At 41.6% G+C, this 22351-nt stretch overlaps 2 long non-coding RNA genes across 11 annotated transcripts in view; one reads left to right on the plus strand and one right to left on the minus strand.

Moving 5' to 3' along the window:
- The window catches only part of LOC103557915 (uncharacterized), a 242031-nt gene that overhangs the window by 21431 nt on the left and 198249 nt on the right, over positions 1-22351 (plus strand). For 6 of the 10 annotated variants that reach the window (XR_011541386.1, XR_011541384.1, XR_011541381.1 and 3 more), the window contains exons 7-9: positions 15665-15734; positions 16900-16940; positions 19137-19244. This is a non-coding gene — a long non-coding RNA (uncharacterized lncRNA). The remainder of the gene's footprint in view (positions 1-15664; positions 15735-16899; positions 16941-19136; positions 19245-22351) is intronic. The other 4 variants (XR_011541383.1, XR_011541389.1, XR_011541390.1 and 1 more) reach the window with 2 other exon arrangements.
- On the minus strand, positions 1441-2860 carry LOC139084097 (uncharacterized). The gene is made up of 3 exons (XR_011541395.1): positions 2721-2860; positions 2024-2244; positions 1441-1651 (listed from the first exon to the last, which is right to left on the minus strand). It is a non-coding gene; the product is annotated as an uncharacterized lncRNA (long non-coding RNA).

Here is a 22351-nt window from a genome sequence, read left to right on the forward strand (position 1 = left end):
CACGATAGTATTCTTGTTTTAGGGACTTTGCATATGCCGTTCCCTTTCTCAGGAATACTGAATCCTCACCTCCCACTCCTGTGATTTCCCTCCCTTCAAGAAGACTTCGCTGATCAAAACCTTTCCCCAAGTCTGCTTAATGGGCCCCTAATGTGTGTTATTTTAGTGCCCTTTGCCCACCCCGACTAGCACTAATCATATTTTGCTGTTTGCTTTAGTTAAGTGTCTGTCTCCCACACTAGATATGAGTTTCCCTAGTGCAGGGGCTGTGTCTGTCTTGTTCACTGATATATTCCCAGTATTTGGCTCTAGAGGGATGTGTAAAACATCTTTGTGGAATGGATGAATGAATGAATGCATGAGTGAAGGAGGTGACATTTATCCTCAGTGGCCCTTACTTTGCCACTTTTTCCTCCTTTTCAGGGACAGCCTGTCACCGCCCTGCTCTCCTGTGGGTGGTCTTGCCATAGCTCCCCTCCTCTATTGAAATGTGCTTTCAGGAAATGATTGATACAGATTAATGTAAGTGCCAGGAGAGCGGAAACCTTGTCTGTGTTATTTGCCCCCTTTATCTAATGCCTAGCACAGTGCATGGCACAAAGAAGGTGTTCAATAGATATTTGCTGGATAAATTAATATTTATGGTAGCTCAAGGTTGTCTAGAACCAAAAGAATACGTACATCTCTAATTGTGGAATTTTTGGTCTCAGGGGGCCAAGTTGGGAAATATTTTTGGAAATAGATGTCTTCTTTCCTGCTTCTGAGATATCACTAATGCAAAGACTTCACTTTCCACTTAACTATAACTGGTAGGCTGGCCCATGGGGTAGTCTTGGGGTACATTTGTCGATGTGGCTGATAGGAAATGCTAGAGTAACATGAATTAGGAGAGGTATGAAAACCCAGACAAGGTGGATATTTTGTGAGAAAAGTTCAGCTATCTTTGTAGCTCCCATGTCTCAAAATTCTTTCAACTCCTAAAAGTACGGAAGTTGATTTTTTCAATGTTCACGGGTAGTCTTGCTAGCTCAGCTTCCCAACTCTAATTCCAGCTCTGCTCTGGGGCCACTCTTGCTAGCTCTGGATAAAAGAGAATGTCCTAGTGTCCCAGGTGCCGAAGACCAGAAGCTTCCCTCTCAGGGCCAAGGCCCTGTCACACCTGTCAGCCCCTGCTTTCTTTCCCCAGTGCCTCTGGAGGGTCTTCGTGCCAGGAGTGTGGGCTGCTCTTGGCCATGGAAGCTGCTGGGAGGGGTCACCTGTTACCCCCAATATCCTGTTTTTCCCACACTAGGCTCCTGTCTTTCTCCAACGCCTGAGTCTGTACTGGTGGAGAGCTTGCTACCCCTTCACGGGGCCAGGGAAGTTGGAAATCTCTCAGCGAATCTCCCAAATCTTTTGCAGCCTTCTAGAGGGCTAGAGAGCTGATCAAGTCCCCCCACATTGATTTTTTTTATTTTTTATTTTTTTTATTTTTTATTTTTTTTAAAGATTTTATTTTTTCCTTTTTCTCCCCAAAGCCCCCCGGTACATAGTTGTGTATTCTTCGTTGTGGGTTCCTCTAGTTGTGGCATGTGGGACGCTGCCTCAGCGTGGTCTGACGAGCAGTGCCATGTCCGCGCCCAGGATTCGAACCGACGAAACACTGGGCCGCCTGCAGCAGAGCGCGCGAACTTAACCACTCGGCCACGGGGCCAGCCCCCTCCCCCACATTGATTTTTTCCAGTTTTCGGCTCAGAGAGAGCCCGTGATGCAGAGGGAGGGCACGTAGGGAAAGTGAGAAAAATGACAAACATTTCCTTCCACATCTTTGCCCTCTCCCTGGGGCTGTGGCCCGGAAGGACAAGCTAGATTAACTAATAGTGACCCTTTTCCCACCATCACTGATTCTCAGGTAACTTCTCTTGGGTGGAGGAGATACAAGAAATTCTATTTAGATTTAAGCCCTCTGGCTCTGTGGGCCCCAGTACCAGGACACTTTCTTCCCCTGTCCCCCTACTCCTCATCCAGTCTGTTGAGAACTTACTCTATTCTTGTCTCCCCCCAGTTCTCGTTCGTCCCCTGCCCAAGGATGCGCGCAGATTATCTGAGGTCACTCGGTCTTGACCTCCCAGTGCCTTTTTCCCTGGGCAGCCAGCCCACCTGGGCCTGGGTCCATGAAGTCTTCATAAAATATCCCGGCGGTCTAGCCTGCTGGGTTACATAAACGGCGTGTGCAGAAAGGTGGTACCTTGGCCCAGATGATTCCTGTACCAAGTCAGAGCAGGAAAATCATGTAAGAGCCACAAACTTCTCCGTCCACAGGGTCACTACAAATCCCTTCTTTTCTGGAATGTACCACCAGCCCAGGGATGGACTGTGACGAATATTTGGCCTCAGGCAACGCTGGAGCCTAGGGAATGCTTAGATGCATTTAGATGCATGTGTGTTTTCTCACAGAATTATAAAGCCCAGCGGCTCTCCGTGCCAGAGGCTGCAGAGTTTCTGTGTTTTTCGACTATTCATTAGTGATTACATACCCCCCTGAACACCTGCAAGACGAATTCATAAAGCGAGCATTCATGGACTTTGGCAAGGCCTTCATGGGAACCACAGAGTATGGGCCACGGTCATTGTATCTCCCGATAAAAACATTCTCTTACCAAGGAGGCCTCTGAAAATAGAAGCAGGCTGCAATTTCAGTTCAACACCATGGGGTATTAAAAAGAAAAGTGTTACTTCACCTCGTCTCTTTATGAAGTCAGCACGCTGCGGGGCTGTGGCGTTCCTGGACAAATCCTCTTTCAGGATCTCTTGGGGAGTGAGAAGAGGGGAGCGGTGGGCACTGCATTGATTGGGACAGAGGACGGGCTGGCCATCGGGGTGTGGTGGCATGCTCTCCTGCAAGTTACACTGATTTACAGCAGGATACAGGAAATACGGAACTTGGGTGGCCTTCTGTGTAATTCTGGGTGACAGATTGCTCCTGCCACTTACAAAACGGTGCCATAATTAATCCAAAAAGACCAACAGTAATAAATAACCATCAAAAGAATAACATCTTTATACAAAATGTGAGGTTGACTTTTAATATGATTCTTTTTCACCTTTAGTTTTTCTTTTAAATGTTAGCTATGAAATCGCAAAATGGCTGCGGCTGGTACAGTGTGGCTCTGAAAATCAGGGCCGGGGCACCGTGGCTAAGTCGGAGCGGAACGGGCAGAGCCAGAAGTACACTCAGAAGTGCTGTGAGGACCATTTTACAGAATCGGCTACCTGAGACTTATCTGGGCAGCTGAAAGCTCAGGCTCCTGAAAACATAAAAATATTTTGTCTGTAGTGGGAAAATGAAGTTTATGTTGATCTGCTCTCAGATGCAATTGGCCTGCCTGGATAATTTAGGAGGGTTTTTCTTGAATATGTGTGTGTGTGTCTGGGGGCGGGGGGCTGTGGAAGGCTCCAGATCTCCCCTCTGCTCTGCCTGTGTAGACAGCCTCCAGTGCTCAATTAGCCTCCTGAAGCGCCTCATTCTCAGATAACGGCTTAGACACTAGGAGAAGCGATGGTCACAGTGTGTTTTATCCTCACACATATAAACACACATCGTCACAAACTCATTTAGGTTGGAAAGGACTTTTAATGGGACATCTGGCCCTCTTCCACTACGTCTTGTCACGGCAAAGTAGGTTCCCTTGTTAATATCCTGTAGCAACCACAGGGATGGCTCGAATCTGTGGTTACGTAGAATATTTTTTGTCTCTTGTTATCGATTCAACTAGTACAGGCAGCAAAAATAAAAAGGTTGTACCTAAGAAATTACAGTCAGAATTTCCCTATATATCATCGCCCTGAAAGCTGGGGGAAGCTTAAATGCTGGGCAAATAAGGGGAGCAATGGCCAGGACTCTTTACAGAGAGGACAGTGGCCATGGTGATGAAATGACTTGTGACTGTAGTAAAAATCCTGCTCTTCTGCAGTTGGGGGAAGCAGGAGAGGAGAGCAGCTAGAATCATGGGCTCAGGAGCTGGACTCTTGGGTTCAAATTCCAGCCCTGTTAGGTACTAGCTGTGTGACCTTGGACTTGACTTTTACCTCCCTGTTTTTTTGAGTTTAAGTAACTTTCTCATCTGTAAAATGGCATAATAATAGCTGCTAACCTTAGAGGGTTATTACAAGTATTAACATGTTAACATGTACAGAGCACTTTAAACAGCGCCCAGCTATATCAGCGTTAATTGTCACTAAATTATCCAGATCAATGGTTATTAATAAAGAATTGTTTATATTGTTCATTGCATTCCTAGCAATGATTGCTCTACTCCATGTTTACTAATAACAATTATTAAGCACTTACTGTGTGCCAGGTATCGTGCATGCCTCAACTCTTTTAATACTTGCGATGGCCCTCCATTTTACAAAGAGAAAGCTGAGATTAGAAAGAGTAGTTGGTTTAAGATCCCACAGCTAATAAGTAGCAGATCTAGAATTCTATCCAGGTTGACTCCAGCAACCATGGTTTTAATTAACAAGCTATCGCACCTGTATTTGCCTCCGAAGAGTTAAAAGCTATGACAAATTTTGATTGCCATCCTTTCGATAGTTGTTCTTAGTGTCCTGATCAATACTTTTAGAAGTAGGATGTAGGCCATGCTGGAAGTTAGCAAAGGGGCATGTTCCTGTAGCAGTACACTATCTGGGGAGACCCAGGGCCGAGGGCAGAGAGCACCCATTCTCCAGTTACTCCAACCTGACTTCATAGAGTGCCACTGCCCATTATGCCCCAAATCTCGGTGTCCTCGTCAGTAAAATGGGGAAAATAAAAACCTGTCTTGAAGGGCCTTTTCCATGTTTAAATGAAATCATAAATGTTAGAGACCTCACACGTGTGTGGTACTCAGTAAATGTTTTATTAGTATCGGCAGTGGCCTACTCCTCACAGATCTCAATGGATCGTTTTGGGGAACTAGAAGCTGATTAATAAAATGAGAAAGTTTTATCAGCTGCAGTAACATCAGACCCATAAAAATGCTCTATCTACTTCTATCTCCTGGTGTTAACACATAAGCCAAGTAATATGCAGCAAGCCATTATTTAAATGATTCAGTCTGTGTAAAAAGTCAGTAAAATCAGGCCCTACAATATCTAGTTTTTCCTCACGGTAGGGTTTTTTGTTTTGTTATAGATATTTCCCTCAGCTTCCCAATGTACTTTGTGTGAAAATAGCCATGATCTGTAGCAGTTGAAAAGAGCAACTAGATTTTGTAAGATAATTTCTTGTTATCCTGTTCATGTCATCTGTTAACTCAAGGCTCGATTAGCTCCGTCCGCAGCATAGACTCCACACAGCAGTGAGTGGAGAAGGTTGTCAGTTACCTAACAATGATGAAACTGGATAATTTAGGCAGGATAAAAAGCTTGCTCTTTTCTGGATGATCTGGTTAATTATCTGGTTAAATTAGGTTAAAACCTTTTTGTCAGGGGGATCTCTAATTATCTGGAAAACCAGGTAACTGTGTCCTTCTAAGAGCCTTTAGGCTTGAATTATTCATCGACATAACCCAGCTTCCCGGGAAGATACCCAATTCTTCACCTGCCTTTTTGCTCGTAGATTTGGATTGAGACTCTTGAGCTGTTCTATTTACAGCTTCTTGTAGATGCAAAATATTCAAACCACCTCCATTTTTTTTCCTTATACAAAAGAGAGATCCAACTTTGAGCTGTGAGGATGCTGGTGCTCAACTTGGAAGATCGGTAGCAAATTTTCCCAAGAGACACAAACAAACACATACATAACTGGAATATCAATGAGGTCTTTTTAGAGGCGACGCATTAAAATGCAAGGCAGGAGATAATGAGATAAGCAGCAAGTTACAGGTTTCTTAATTCTAGTGTGAAAGGAGAGAGGAAAAAAGAACAGAACGCCCCCTGCCCCCCATAACGTAGTTTAGCACAGGGCTTTCCTGGGCTTGATATTAAGCTTGCTTGGGGAGGGGGTTAGGGGGTCACCTCAGTGACATAAATGGAAGTAGAAAGAATTGTCTTAGAGGTGACAGGAGAGATGTTAAGACCATGTAAAAATTTTTTTTTCAGGTCCTGGTTTATGTCTGTTTCCCACCTCTACTAGCATATTCCTGAGTCAAATATGGGACATCTCTTCTGGTTATAGCTTGACTCTTTCCTGGCTGTTTTGGGAAAAAAATGGCCCCAATTCTTGAGAACAGGCTATCTACCAGGCATGATCCTGGGGGCTTTGATCTCATTTATAGCAACCTTACAGCAACCCTGCTGGATGTTGTTGTTGCCCTCTTGTGACAAATGGGGAGACTGAGGCTTGAGGGTTATTGCTCAAGGCTGGAAATCAGACCCAGGTTGCTTGGACTCCAAAGCCAGGCTCTTAGCCAGAGCTGCATTCTGAGCCACTGAAGTTATGCCTAGACAAATGCTCTGTCTGCCAGGCCTCAGTCTGGCATAGGAAAGAAATACAACAAAAATGAGTCTGGGGATACTTAGTGGAGGTGCAGTTGAAGGAGCTCTTGACTCAGAGTCAGAAAATCTGGGCACCGGGCTAGCTGCTGCCTTTGGCTGTGTGGCTTTGGGCAAGTTACTTAACTTCTCTGAGTCAGTTTCTTCACCGGCAAAACTGAAATAGAAATACTTATTTTTCGGGGGTGTTTTGAGGCTTAATTGATACAAATGAAAGCATGGGAGAACTCAATTCATGTTTAAAAAATAAAAACCAAACCAAACCAAACAAACGAAAAACAAGATCCAAAGTCCAGGAGGAAATCAGGATAAGTATGTACATAGTTTAAAGTTTACTTCCTCACTTCAATAAATACTGTTGGGAAAATGGACAACGACATGCAAAATAATGAAACGAGACCACTATCTTAGACCATACACAAAATTTAACTCAAAATGGATTAAAGCCTTGTATGTAAGACCTGAAACCATAAAACTCTTAGAAGAAAACATAGGCAGTAAGTTCCTTGACATTGGTTTTGGTGATGATTTTTTGGATTTGACACCAAAAGTAAAGCCAATAAAAGCAAAAATAAACAAGTGGGACTACACCAAACTAAAAAGCTTCTGCACAGTAAAGGAAACCATTAACAAAATGAAAAGGCAACCTACTGAATGGGAGAAAATATTTGCAAATCATGTATCTGATAAGGGGTTAAAATCCAAAATATGTAAAGAACTCATACAACTCAATAGCAAAAATCAAACAATCTGATTAAAAGATGGGCAGAGGATCTGATTAGATGTTTTTCTAAAGAAGATATACAGACGGCCAACTGGTACATGAAGAGGGTCTCAGGGTCACTAATCATCAGGGAAATGCAAATTTCCACAGTGAGGTATCACCTCACACCTGTTAGAATGGCCACTATCAAAAAGACAAGAAGTAAGTGTTGATAAGGAGGTGGAGAAAAGAGAACCCTTGTGCACTGTTGGTGGGAATGGAAATTGGTGCAGCCACTGTGGAAAGCAGTTTAGAGGTTTCTCAAAAAGTTAAAAATAAAATTAGCATATGATCTAGCAATTCCACTTCTGAGTATTTATCCAAAGAAAATAAAAACACTAATTCAAAATGATATATGCACCCCTATGTTCATTGCAGCATTATTTACAAGAACCAAGATATGGAAGCAAGTTAAGTGTGCATTGATGGATGAACGGATAAAGAAAATGGTGTATATATATATATATATATATATATATATATATATATATATACGGAATATTATTCACCCATAAAAAAGAAGGAAATTTTGCCATTTGTGACAACACGGATGAAACTTGAGGGCGTTATGCTAAGTGAAGTAAGTCAGACGGAAAAAGACAAATATTGTACAAGCTCACTTATATGTGTAACCTAAAACAAAAATAACAAAATCAAGCTCATAGTTACAGAGAACAGATTGGTGGTTGCCAGATGTGGGGGGTGGGTGAAATGGGTGAAGGTGATCAAAAGGTACAAACTTCCGGTTATAAAATGAGTCAGTCATGGCAATGTCATGTACAACATGGTGACTATGGCTAATAATAATGTATAGTTGAAAGTTGCTAAGACAGTAGATCGTAAAAGTTCTCATCACAAGAAAAAAATTTTGTAACCATATTTGGTGACAGATGTCAACTAGACTTACTGTGGTGATCATTTCACAATATAAACAAATATTGCATCATTTTGTTGTACACCTGAAACTAATATAATGTTATATGTCAATTATATCTTAATTAAAAAAAGTTTACTTCCTCTCCAGTCCCACTGTTACCACCTCGATTTCGGCCTCGTATTCTCACCTGGACTTTTGTAACATTCTTTATCAGCTTCACCTGCCCCTAAGCTTTGTCTCTTTGGAAGCATTGTCCAGCCTGCTGTCAAAGGGGCCATTCTAAAACTAAGTATGATCTTGTGATTCCCCTGCTTAAAGTCCTCCAATGGCACCTCATAGACTAGGGGATAAAGTCCAAATTCCTCATTGTGACGTGGATCTGTAGCTCTTCAGGATTTGGCCCCTGCCTCCTTTTTTCAGCCCCAGGTCCTGACAGGCTTTTATCTGCATGCCCTCTGCCTGGAGCTGCCTATTCATTTCAATAATGAATTGTAATCTTTCCTAACTGCAGGTCTTTGCACATGCTGTGCCTTCTGTTTGGAATGTGGAATGTCACTCAGCTCAGGTACCACCTCTGCTCCAAAACATTCTCTGATTTTTGCAGCCAGAAATTGCTATATTTTCCTCTTTGATACCATAGCCAAAAGCTTACCAAATTGTAGCAATGATTTCCTTACTTGTGTCTCATCTGCTGGATTGGGAGCTCCTTGAAGGCAGGACCAGGGTGACTTAGCTCTGTAGTCCTAGCACCAGGCATGGTGCTTCATATGTATCATTTATTCAAGAAGGACTGGGGATGGGAGTGGACAGTGGGCCCATCAGGAGGTTGCTGCAATTGTCCAGGGAAGAAATAACAAAGATCTGGACTATGATGGAAAGGAGGTCTGATTTCCATCGGTCTCACAATCCATTCCCTCTGCATAGATTGACTGGCTGGCTGAGTGGGTACCCCCTCCCCTGCTTGCCTGTCCACAAACATCTTTTCTGAAGCACAGCTTTCTCCAAGAGTGGAGGACGTGAACTAGGCCAGTGGCAATGAGATGGAAAGGAAGGAATGAGTTTAAGAGATTATTAAAAAGTAGAATTAAGAGGAACAATTGTATATGAAGGTCAAGGTAGAAGGAAGAATCCAAGATGAATTATCCCAATGAGTCAGAGAGAAGAGTGTGACATTTCCACCTTTATCACAATCTATTTCTCATTCAGAAAAGAGGAAAACTAACTACTTAAGGACGGGTCATGCCCAAGCCGATCTGAATGACTCAGAACCAACAGCGTAGCAGTAGAGGTTGAAAGGTGGTCATGTAGAAACTAGAAGCTTCAGCAAACTCATGGCTGAGCTCAGTCCTTTATGGAGGAGGAAGGAAAGGAGGCTCAGAGGAATGTGAGTTCCCTAGTAGCACAGGAAGATTTGTGGTCTTTAACGCCGAAATGACAAAGAGAGTGGTTGTTCTATTACTCCATTGTCCGGTGTCAAGGTGAAGTTCTTGCATCTGGATGATTCGCTCCAAGTCTCCTCTTATTTTCTCTCCTAATATCTTGAGCTTCTCAAAAGGTCAGAATTTGTTTATTTATTATTATTATTTTTATTACTCAGGGCACACGGCTGTACTTAAATGGGCAGTGTTTAACGAGGGAGTAGTACTTTATACATTTGATCAATCTGACAGCTTCAGGAGAATGGTGGAGGAAACCATTTGAAGGCTATATTTCACCAACCTCCAGATTTGGTTTGCAGATGAGGAAACGAAGCTCCCAAATTTGAATGGATTCTTTCCCCGTATCGATAGTGTCAGAAACACACTTCCCCTTTCCCAGCCTTCCTGTGACTCAGCTCTTATACATTTTTCATTGTGCCTGCTAGCCTCCAGCCTTCACGACCAAATGTTTCAAGGATTGGAAAGCTGAACCTCCAGAAGTTGTGGTAACTGGGTAGCTTTTTTGAAGTTTTGGCTATCCACTTTGGTTTAAAGAACAAGCCTTGGCTTAGGAGCTGATGCTTCCATAAATTTCAGTTTCAAGAACAAAGTCTTTGGTGCCCATGTTCCTTACACATTGTTTGGGGATAGAGAAAAAGGCTGTTCGTGTTTTAGACACAATTGACTTTAAAGCAGTGGTTTTAATGTTGACTACATATAGGAATCACTTCAGTACTTAAAGAAATACTGATGCTTTAGTCCCACTCCCAGAGTTTCCAATTCAGCTGGCTTAGGGTGTGATGTGGGCACTGGGATTTTTGAAAGAGCCTCATGTGTTCCCAGTATACAACCAAGGCGGAGAACCACTCTCTCAGATGCCTTGGCTTCCATTACCTCTAAATGGTTCACAAGAGCTGTTAGCCTCACCTTGTATAGGTGGCCATCTGAGGCCTTGAAGAGGAAATCAGAATGAGAACAAAGAGAAAGGAAGTGAAGACATAAGAAAGTATTTAAAATAAAGGTTCGTTATTAACCAAACCCAGCAAAGGAGGGAAAAGGTATTTTCATTTCTGCCAAAGGCCATATGTGAGTGCCTGTGGGGGAAAGCGTATCCGTGGCTTTGTGACTGAACCAATAATTCATATCTGATTCAGAAGCTGACTTTGTGGGATTACAGTGCTACAGCTGTTCTCAGTCTAAGTCCAGCCTCTCCCAATGGGACTTATTGTAGCAACACATCTCATTTATAGAACTCATATGCAGGGGCCTGGAGACCCAAAACTGTAAATTAAAACCTTGTGTATATTACTTTGGTGAATTCAATTCAAAAGCATTTTGGCTTCTCCAAATAGGCCATTTTCACTAGAAAGGGGAGGAGGAAACACAATGGACAGGAAATAGGTCTTTTATATTCACCCTTCCTATTTCTGGTAGGAGGTCTTGACACAAAGGTAATAATGGAAATAAATTCTAATAAAATGTTCAGGCTTTGGTGGGGCTTGATACTGGCATGTGTGGAGGGGGGAGAGAAGAGGGAAAGGAAGCAAGTAGGACAGTGAGAAGGATGAAGCTCTGGAGCTGGAGTGTTAGAGCCAGAAAATTCCTCAGAAAGCATCTTCTGGTAGAAGACAAGCTCAAAATTCATTTAGTCTTAGAGGCTTTTCTGGAGGGTTTTTTTCAAATTGACAACAGAAGGGGAGACCAAGACCCAGAGAGGGAAAGTGTCTTGACCAAAGCCACACCATTAATTAGCAGATGAGGTGGAACTAAAAGCTATGTGTCTGGATGCATAATCCAGAGTCCCTCTCTCTTATCGTGTTGCCTTGAAGGTACTATGGTGACATTAAAGGAGACCTAAGAAGAAAAACATTGTTCTGGGTACTGTTTCTAAAATGAAGTCAGACCATGAACCAGAAAAAATTTCCAGGAGTTTCAGGTCAAGAGAATTCTCCTGGTTTGTCCCAGGTCAGATATGGTCAAGACGTGAGGATGATCCCAAAGTGAGAATAGATGTGGGAGACATTTTAGAGAGAGAACCAACAAGTTCTGTGACTTTCTGAATTTTGGAAAAGAAAAAAAAGGACAGTGAATCAGGATGCACAGATTTGATCTAGAAATGCTTTCTGATTGCAAAAAAAGATTGCTAATGACCTGGCATTCTCTGTTCATTCCTATGGTTTCACTTTCATCAGTTTCTCATTCTTTATTCATATATCAGGATGAAATATGGGGAAGGCAAGGAACACAGTTGCAAGGACAAAGCAGAGCGGGACATGGATTTGATGAGAGTGGACAGCACCCCCCGGGTTCACTCGTTCAATATACAACAAACACTGGTTGAGCACCTTCTGCATCCCAAGTGCTGAGGATGTGGAGATAAACAGGACACAGCCTCCACTGCAGGGACTCAGTCTCGTGGGATTGTATAGTCACGTGAGCAGGCAGTTGTGGTAGTCCTCTGTGAGGATCTGAAGAGGGAGTGAGGGTGTAGGATGGAGCTGTGGTCAGAGAAGCTTCCGAGAAGAAGCAACTTTTAAGCCGGTCTTTATGGGATGAGTGGGAGTTTGTTGGGGGGAGGTAGCAAAGCAGAGAGAGCACCAGTTTCAAAGACAAGGAGACTGAAAAAAAAAATACCCTGTGTTTGGGGCTTGGCGTGTCTGGGGAGTAGGATGTGAGGGCTCACAGGGAGAGATAAAACTGGAAAGGTGGTTTGGGGCCAAATTAGGAAGTCATGCTAAGAAGTATACACTTTATCCTTAAGGGAATGGAGTGGCAGGCATTCGTGGCTTAAAAGTCAAGGGGTGACATGCTCAGACAGGAGTTTTGTAAAGTAATTGTCAGCCTTGAAATGATGTATTAAAAAAGGGGAAAGGCTAGAGGAACGGAGACTAGGCAAGAGGTTTCTGGAATAGTCTAGTTGAGGTAGGTTGAGGGCCTAAGGATGATCTAGAAGTGGGGATAGATCTCGGAGACATTGCAGAGGGAGAGTCAACAAGACCTGTGACGAGCTGGGTTTTGGAGAAGAAGGCAAAGGATGGGTTGGGAGGTGATGATTCCATCATTTTTATGCCTGTTTCCCTGTCCAGTTTGTTTACTCAAATGACTTAGACAATGGCTCCAATTCTATACTTAGTTCTCCGTCTCTATTTAGAGCCAAACGTTTTCCTCCTAATATTATGAAGAAATCAAGGGCTAACACTATTACTCTTCTGTCTCCTGCTGTTGCCACTACCATTACTATTCCTGATGCTGCTACTGATGTGTTGTTTGGGAAGACAAGGCAATCACACGCCAAGCAGATAAGCCCAAACTAAAGTTTTATCCTGCTCTTTCTAGCCACCCCATATTCCTACCACCTGTAACCAGAATTTATTTTTTTAACCAAACATTTAAAAAGAGTTTACAGGGTGCAAAGCACTGTGCCAGGCTCAAGGGAGTAATCCCAGGGCCAAAATGAAAGGCGTATGAGTGTGCCAGGAGTTCGGATGATGGGAACGCTGTGGGGATTGGGGCATCAGGAATGGCCCTATAGAGGAGGCAGGAATGAAAATTTAAGTCCTGAAGAAAGGAGCAGGTTTGAATCAATGCCCTACATGAGAGAAATGGAAAGCCAAAAGGGTAGGAGGGAGAGCTTGAGTGAAAATGTGGACCAGGAAATATCTTTGACATACTGAGTGACAGGGACTGGACCAGTGGTGAAAGGCATTTGGGAGGAGGGAAGAAGGGACTGGATGGTGCCCTGGGCTTTGACTTGCTTTCCAGGTGTCTAGGCATGACCGTGTGTTGGAGGGAGCCATTTGTACCCTGTTCTGAAGTAGCTCATGACCCACTCTTTGTACCAGTGGCATGATTGCGTGGGTTTCTCCTGCATCCTTCATCCAGCAAACTGACTGCTAACTGCTTTTTGGTCTGTGAAATGAATGGGCAGGAGATTGAACCTCTGAACTTGGTTGCATTAACATGTTGCACTAATCAACTCAAATACTCTTCACAGCCTCGCCACTTTTGCCTGCGACCTAGTACATCCTCTTAAATAAAAAGACTTTTTCAGCACAGCCATAGCTAAGTGAATGGTTTTGAAATGAGACACATCTTTTGTTTTCTCCCTCTTTATCTTTACTTACGTGTTTCCCACTTGAAATTTAGTTTGCCAACCGCAGTGGAACATACTGTGATTGCCTCAAGTGGGGAATACAGCTCTGGGTAACTATATTCTCTTCCTGAAAGACACCCTGCAGTTTAACAGGTGAAATAAATGTGAATGAGAAGGGTGTGGTGAAGAAGAGCACGAGGGTCTGGGTGGTTTTGGTTATGGGGCAGTCAAACAATTCCAAGTTGAATCTCTATGGTAGTGTTCAGAGGCTTCTTTTAAAGCCCACTCTGTCCGTGTCTTACCTCAGTCAGCCTCAGACAGTGGACCACGAGCAGGAGTGGTTTGTGAATTCCATCTCAAGCATCTTTTTTACCTGGATCTGGATCAGCTCAGGTTAGCTGTGGGGATAATATCCTATACTTCTTGCTCAACCTACCCACCCTTCAACGCCAGATCCAAGGTCGCTTCTACCACAAAGCCTGTCCACATCACCCCAGCTCACTGAGATAGCTACCTGTTTTAAATCCATAAATCTCATTGTCTGTACCTCTCACTTGCAAATAATTACGTATTATCTTGCTAAACCACTTACCATGTTGTTTTTTCTACAATTTAATCCTTATGCTATTACTTACATTTGATATGTTTATGCTTTGTTCCTACAAACAGGTTGCAAGCTCCTTGTGAGCAAAGGTCGGACCCACTGCTTCATTGTCTAATAATGTTACTTTGCATTTCCCTGGCACTTTAGAGCTTATAAATCTTTCCACATATATTACTTTATTTGAGCTTCACAATAATTCCGTTGATTTGGAAGAGCTGGTATTATTAGTATCCTAATTTCTCAGATGGGGAAGCCTGGAGTAAGAAATATTCAATGGCTCGCCCAAAGTTACACTCTACCATGTTTTCCACAGAGCAGGGACGTCGGGGATGCTCAGTAAGTATCGTTGATTTATCTGCTCATTAAATCCCAGCTCAATTCCACAGCCAGCCTGATGTTTTAAGCAACGGGATTTGATTTTGGCGAGATGATTGGCTGTAAAGACATCTTGAACTCACCGGCTTCACATGCAATCTCCTGCTTCACCCTAACTGTTTGAAATGCATTTGGCGAATCAGGACAACACAGACAGATGATAAATCAGATTTTTAACAGGTGCGCCTCCCCACTATTTCCCCCCAAAGTCAGTTTCATAGAATCTCTCTGCCGCTTCACCTCTCCTTTTCATGCTGCCTCTATAGACACAGGTGAGGGTAATGAAACTGTGGGTTTTAAAATTCTTCTTTCCAGATGTCATCTATTTAGTTCTTGCAATATTAGTTGGCAGCCCTGTTCGGTTTCAGAAGTGTGAGGAGTACTTGAAACCATATGACAGAACTGTTTTTCTTATGGAACCAAATGTTGAAAAGGCTTTGGTAGTAAAATGGTGCAACAAAGATGGAATTCATAAAGATGGATTTTAGACCTCTTCTATTTCCAGGAGTCTGTCAACCTGGGAAGGGCAAAGTACAAGTACTTTTTAACATCTTCTGTGAGTATAGGGCCCTTTTCTGCCCAAGTCTGTGTGGCACGAAGGGAATCAAAGCTTGGGTCAATTAGCTGCTCCTTCCTGCCTCCATCTCTCTCTCCCTGCTCCTACCCTCTCTGCATCCCATTCTGTCCTCAGTGTATTTAGACTGAAGTAAAGTTTTCAATTTGTCTGAATTACCTGAAAAGTTGTAAGGATAAATGAGGTGTGAAAGCACTTTGAAAGTAGAGAATTGCTTTGAAGAATCCAAACCCAAACAGAACCCTCTGTACCCTATAATCCAAGAAGAAAGAAGACGATGACAGTGATGAAAACGAAATTCGGAATGAGGTAAAAGAGAACTGGACTTCGAGAGTGTGTCCCTGGGTCAAAGGCAGCTGCAGTACAGAAGGAAATGCAATGGAGTTAGGAGATTTGAAGCCCACTGTCACTTGCTGGTGGTGTAACTGGGGATGATCCATCAGATCTCTTTGAGTGTGTTTCCTTATCGGTAAAATGGTGATAATAATGCTTGTCTTATAGGGTGTCTGTGAAGAGCAAATGAGATAAACCACAGGGAAAAGCTTTGTAAATTGAAAGGAGCTATACAAAGGTAAGGGATTACGGTTATTATTTAGAATGGTATCTTAGGCCTTTGACATGTGCATTTATGGAAGTGTATTGTGGTTTTTAATGTTCCCAAGGATGGTTGAGCCACCAAAGTATCTGCAATAATTGAGCAAAGACTCAGTTATGACCATTAGTTACTGATTTAGGAAGTGAATTAATGCCCTTGAGAAACCATGCCCCACCACTCCCCAAGAGACCCCTTGCTCTTGCTAGGAAGATCTCTTCCACAGCCCAGACATGCCCTGGCTTCCTTCCTGCCTCTGTGCTTTTGTCCGTCTAGTTCTTCAGCCTGAGGGTGGGTGGTGGAGCAGAGAGGTCCTCCTTTCATTGTCTATTATAATCCTGTCCATGCTGCAAGGCTCCCTTTTGTCTTCTGTGAAGACTTTTCTTGAGCTCCCTGGGAAAAATTACTTCTCCTTCTGCAAGTATTCTGCAGAACCTCATGTGCCCATTGCCTGGCACTGAGGCTGCCTGACACATGTTTGTCTCACTAAATGGTAGTGGTTTGGATCCTCTGCAAGGTGCCTGGTCTGGGCTGGACAACAATAGCCTGCACAGCCCTGAATCAAGTGGGTAGTAGAAATTCAGAAAATAATTGTTGACTGATTATTTGATTCTCAGCAAAGAGATTCAGAAAGGGATTCTTAATTAAGCTGTAGTTTGTCACAACATTAAATCCACCAAAGCATTTCATTTCTCTGTGCATTCTGGCTACTCGAGGTCTCACAGTACAAGCCATCATTAATTTTAGTTTTTTATTTCTATGGGTATTTTGTTTCTCATTTTAAAAGTAGCACGTGCCCAACTTTAAAGATTTGGAAACTATAAAAAATTTAAAGAAGAAAATAATAGTAATTCAATATTGAGATACTGTGTTCTATTTTTATTGGGTATGTAATTTTTGAGATTACATTTTAACGTATTATTTTATGACATTTTTCACTTAATAGAACATCAGAGGCACTTTCCATCTCATTAAAAATTCTGAAAAAATATATTTTTAGTGACTACATAATGTCCCATCATACGGATACACCATAATTACTAAACCATTACCTTGTGTTGGTCATTTGATTGGATCCAATTTTCTTTTATTATAAATAATTTGTACATGAATATCTTCATTTAAAAAAATCTTTGCATTACAGATCTGTCCTTAGGATATATTAATAGAAGAGGAATCACCAAGGTACAAACATTTTTAAGCATTTGGGTACATTTTTCCCAAATTTATTTCCAGAAAGATTGTAACAATTAAATGTATTTTCGTTAATGGGTATTAGGGTGCTCATTTCATTGTATTCACTCTATATTTTGTAACAAACTATTTGGCTGACTTTGTTTTTTAGAGAAGGTGATTTTGGATCAACCTTATTTTAACACATACTTATTCAACGTTAAAAAATTTTTTCTGGAAGGTTTTCTTTTGGTGAAATTATGGATGCTCCCTTCTGAGTTGATGACCTAGTGCCACTAATATAATCCTGATGAGTGTGACATTAACTTTAAATGGTACAAACCATAGAGTGGTACACAAGTGCGAGCTAGTGTTGTTGTTGCTATTATTTCCCAAGAAACAATAAAATGTAGGCAACTGGCATATCTAAGATGTCTACTACAACAATTTAGGAAGGAAATAGTCTTCTGTAGACACAGTAATATAAGGAAGTATAATAAGATTGAAGAATAAATCAAGCATATATTAAAAATGGAAGAGGAGATCTGGGCCCATTGTGTTACTATATTATCAATGTTTTTCCTGTGAGGTGAATGAAAAACTCAAAACTAAGGGTGTGTGTGTGTGTATACATATATATTATGTGTATATGTATACATTTATTATTATTATTTGACTTTCTTTTAAAGCTTCTACATCATTATTTTTTTCCCCAAGTAGTCATGGGACAAATGCTTTCAGAATGAATATCTTCATGGAAATAAATGTCTTGAAAGGAAAAATTACTTAATTTATATGACAAAACCCATTGGAAGTGATCATAACAGCAATGTGGAACCATAGTCATTAAGAGCTTAAAGGGATTAGAGACAAGGAAGTCTAACCCTATTTTTTATAGAAGAGGAAACTGAAGTCCATTGAAGTTAAAATAATTCATCTAAGGCAAGATAGCTGAGTGGTGCCAGAAATGGGTCTCAAATCCAGGTCTCCTTGTTTCTGATGTAGTACATTTTCTACAAAAACACTCTGTCTCTCAAAAAGTAATTTCGTTAGATGGTATTGCACAGAGATTTGTGAACTCTTCTTTATATCTGTCAACTCAAGACCTTTTGCTACGTGTGTGAAATGGAACACCCTTTATTCTATTATATACAAAGACGTCACAGAGGAGCCAGTCAGTTGATTAAGGAAGCACCAAAACAATATACAGGGGGACAATCCTCCACTGGCCCCCAAGAACTTCATGGTGTACCCCAATAGACATTTTCCCACCTATAATTCTGTGCTGTCATTTGAGACTGGTCAGAGTGAAGTCACTGTGAATCACTGAGCTTTGTTCTATCTAATACAACTAACACCTCCCAACTCCAAATGCATCTTGTGTGAATGTTACATGTAAGGACAGAGATTTCGGATAAAAAGGTTATGGATTCACATGGAAAGAACATTAGGCATTAGCGGGCTTCTCTCCAGGCAAATATTTGGACTGAATGGCCAAAAGGATGAGACTGTTTCCTGGAGCAAAATGAAGAAGAGGATTAAAACAATTCCTGTGATTTGGGGATGAGGGTGTTGGGTAGTTAACAAAGAAGCAACATGAGGGGCTGGCCCCATGGTGCAGTGGTTCAGTGCGCACGTTCCGCTTCTCTGTGGCCCGGGGTTTGCCGGTTTGGATCCTGGGTGAGGACATGGCACCGCTCATCAGGCCATGCTGAGGTGGTGTCCCACATATAAAGTAGAGGAAGATGGGCACGGATGTTAGCCCATCTTCCTCAGCAAAAAGAGGAGGATTGGCAGTAGTTAGCTCAGGGCTAATCTTCCTCCAAAAAAAAAAAAAAAAAAGCAATATGAGGGTTTTGGGGTTTTTTTGGCCTCAAATAATCAACACTGGTCAACTTCACCAGATTCTTGTTCAGTTTTTATTTTCAAATATCTATGTCAAAATTTTCCTTAGTAAAGTTAAGTAGACGAAAGCAGACATGCAATATTTCCCAGTCCCTGTCCCCAGTCCTGCCTCTCAGATCCATTGCCCCAGTTTATCTGGATAAGTTTATATCTCGAGTCTTCCTGGTGGAGACCTGGCCTTTGTTGATTTTCCATCCAAAGGGAGGGAGGGCAAAGAGGCCACCAAAAGCTAATATTTTCCTTCCGTATGACTAGTCTAATTTAATTCCTGATTGCCATCCTCTCTTCCATCTCCATTTTTAGGCTAACCAATCAGAAGGCCATCTTCCCCTCAGCTTCCTGCTTATCCAGACTCTGGAAGAATTACTCAAGTCCTAACTTCCTTTTCATTACACTTCTTAGGAGTACAAGGTAATAAATCAACTGGGCAAGGACAGATACGCAAAAGCAATATTTAAAATGAGTTATGATGTAAAAGAGATGACTTGCTATTATGTTTTATCAAAGGCAGCCACTAACAAGCATAATGTAATTCACAATGCTTAAGCAGGGTGACTTTAATTGCAACAGTCATTAAGCTCACAGGATCATTAAATGTATTAAAGGAGGGAGCCAGTGTGCCATCGTGAATGAAATAAGGCCCCTCATTCACCCCACTTCACCTATTTAACTGGAATTGAACTTAGTCTGGGTCTCTGAGATGTCACAACCCTTGACTTCCTCTCCTCCTTTCTCTAGCAAGTCACTGTGACTATTTGAGAACAGCTCAAACACTGAAGCATTTAAGAGGAAAGAAAGGCAGACAGAGGTATTGTCAAACTACAGTTTAAATTGACTAGTAGATTAAATTTTGCCTATTACAGTTTTATAGCACTTTAAAGTTTAAAGTCTAGCCACTTATCTCTTTTTGATAAGCTTATTATCTTCAGAAGCCTACATAAAAAAAGAACTACCAGTAGACAAAAACTTCTGTTTCCCCAGTAATTACAGAAACGTAAATGGAAACTTATCAAATTGGTAAAAAATAGAAACAAAATGATTGTTCCTATCAATGGAAAGTATAACAAAGTAGGTACTCTCTTATTGAGTACCTGCTGGGACTTTAAACAATAATAAAAATTTCTGGAAAATGATTTGGTACTCTCTACCAAAAACCTTAGAAAAGTATTCATAAATGCTGAGCTAGAACTTCCATATCTAGGAAATTATCATTAAAAACTGTTAAGATTTAGCTATAAGAATAAGTGTAAAAGGAAATTGGACATACCCTAAATATCCCACAATAAGAGATTGGTTAAATTAGGTAACAGAGAGACAATGAACGAATACTATACATTTATTTAAAGTGATGTTTTAGAAGTGTATTTATTGAGAAGAAAAAGATGTTAATGACATAAAGTGATGAAATATGGACCACAAAACTTTATAAATGGCATGGACCCATATTTGTAAAAAAATGCTTTTTAATGCATAGCTACCCTTAGATAGAAAAGAGTGGAGATTTATGTTCTGGTCTTGTCTTTTCTCCTCAACTTTGTCTTTCACCATTCATACCCTTTTAACGTACTGTTCTGACATATCAGAATTTTTTCAGTTTTTTCCATGCAAATGCTCTTTTTCTCTCTTTTTCTCCTGGGCCTTCTAGAGTACTATTCCCAACTTTTAGAACGTTATCTCTTCTGTCCTCCCTTTCGCACAACCACCTCCAGCTTGGCCCAGGTCTCAGGTTAAATCTTTTCTACTCCAGAAATTCTTTCTTGACCTCTCAAGTCTGTGTTGAGTTCTCCTTCAGTGTGCTCCTATTCTGTAGCATGCCTCTAGTATCATTGTAAATACCTGTTTACTTGTTTGTATCATCTGTTCTTTCTGTGAGAACAGAGACTGTATGTAGATTCTTACGGCACTGTGTGGGGTCTCTTCTCTCCAAGATGGCTACCATCAAGTCTTTCCCTCCCTGTAGCTGCATGCTACCCCCCTGTGGATAGGTGGAGTCTATTTCTCCCCTCACCTTGAACCTGGGTTGGCCTTAATGGCTCACTTTGACCAGTAAAATGTGGCAGAAGTAATGTTCAGGGACTTCTAAGGCTTCTACTTGGGTTTCTTGAAACCCTTGCTATGGTGAAGTTGGTCATCATGTAAGGAATATGACTACTGTGAGACAACCATGCTGTGAGAAATCCAAGCTAAGTGGAGAAGCCCCAGAGAATGAGACATAGTGTGGAGGGAGGGAGGGAGGCGGGGGAGAGAGAGACAGAGACAGAGACAGAGACAGAGAGACAGAGAGTGGACAAAGGGCATTGAAGTTCTAGACATGCGAGTGAAGATACGATCTTGGAAGTGAACCCTCCAGCCCACCAGCTAGCAAATGCCAAGTGCATCCAGCTGAGCCATTCCCAAATTCTTGACCCACAAAATCATACACACAATTAAATGGTTGTTTAAGTAACTAAGTTTTGAGGTAGTGACAGACAACTGTAACATCAGTCTGGCAAGTAGTGAGCCTTTAGTAAATATCTGTTAAAAAATGCGTAATGGGAGTTATACTTCATTTTTTTACCTTTTTTCCAAGTTACTTTCTGATTTCTCTGTAATATGTAAAAGAAGACACTCCAAAAAAATTTTTTTTAAAATAAAAAATAGAGGTTCTAGGAAAGCTAAAAACGAAAACGACATGAGAGATGACAGATTATGGCCAATTGACCAGAAAGTCTCTTTGATTTAACCCACTTCTGTAGAAATGTCCTCAATTCTTTTTGGAAGGGTGTCTTCTCCATGATGGCCTCTTTCTCACTAGAGAAATGACTAGTTATCGAAAAGCTAATACCATGACAGAGGGAAATAGAAGCATAGCAGTGGATTTCTAACCTCTCTGTTTCTAAAACCTTAACTGATCACAGGCAACTTCCACTAGTACAGCTTTACCTTCTCTGAGCTAGTCATTCCCTGTTAGGGAAGAAAAAATATTATGGCTCCTCTTCCCTCTTACAGAACAGTCTTGGGTTCTTAAGGTTAAGCGCATGAAAGGCCCTTGTTTTTCTTCTGATGGAGTTTCTAGGAGTTGGGAGGAAACCACCTATTGGCTCATTCTGATGTGGCAGAGGATGGGGACATCGTACCAACATCCTTCACGTGAGAATTTCTTTCCAGTCTGGGCCACATCTAAGTTTTGGTTACGGAGCCTAGGGAGGGCAATTGCTGTCAGTGGCATTTCTAAACCAGTTGAAGCATCTGTGTCTAGGACGAATTAGGTGTCCTGGATGGACGGAGTGAAATGCTCTTTTGTGACAAGTGGAGGATTAACTAGATGATTTCTGCCAACACTTTTAGCCCAAGAATTCTATGGCATCATGGATTTCCCCTTGGAGAGCTGAGTGCATTGAGGATCCTTCCAACCCTACCATTTAAGATCCCATTATTCTACAGACATGTCCACGCATTCTAGATTTTCTTCTGACACCAAAGCAAAACAAATGGTGGATAAGTGAATTCACGAATGGATAAATGAATTAGACAGCTTT

Source organism: Equus przewalskii, chromosome 6, assembly GCF_037783145.1.
Source record: "Equus przewalskii isolate Varuska chromosome 6, EquPr2, whole genome shotgun sequence".
Lineage (NCBI taxonomy): Eukaryota > Metazoa > Chordata > Mammalia > Perissodactyla > Equidae > Equus > Equus przewalskii.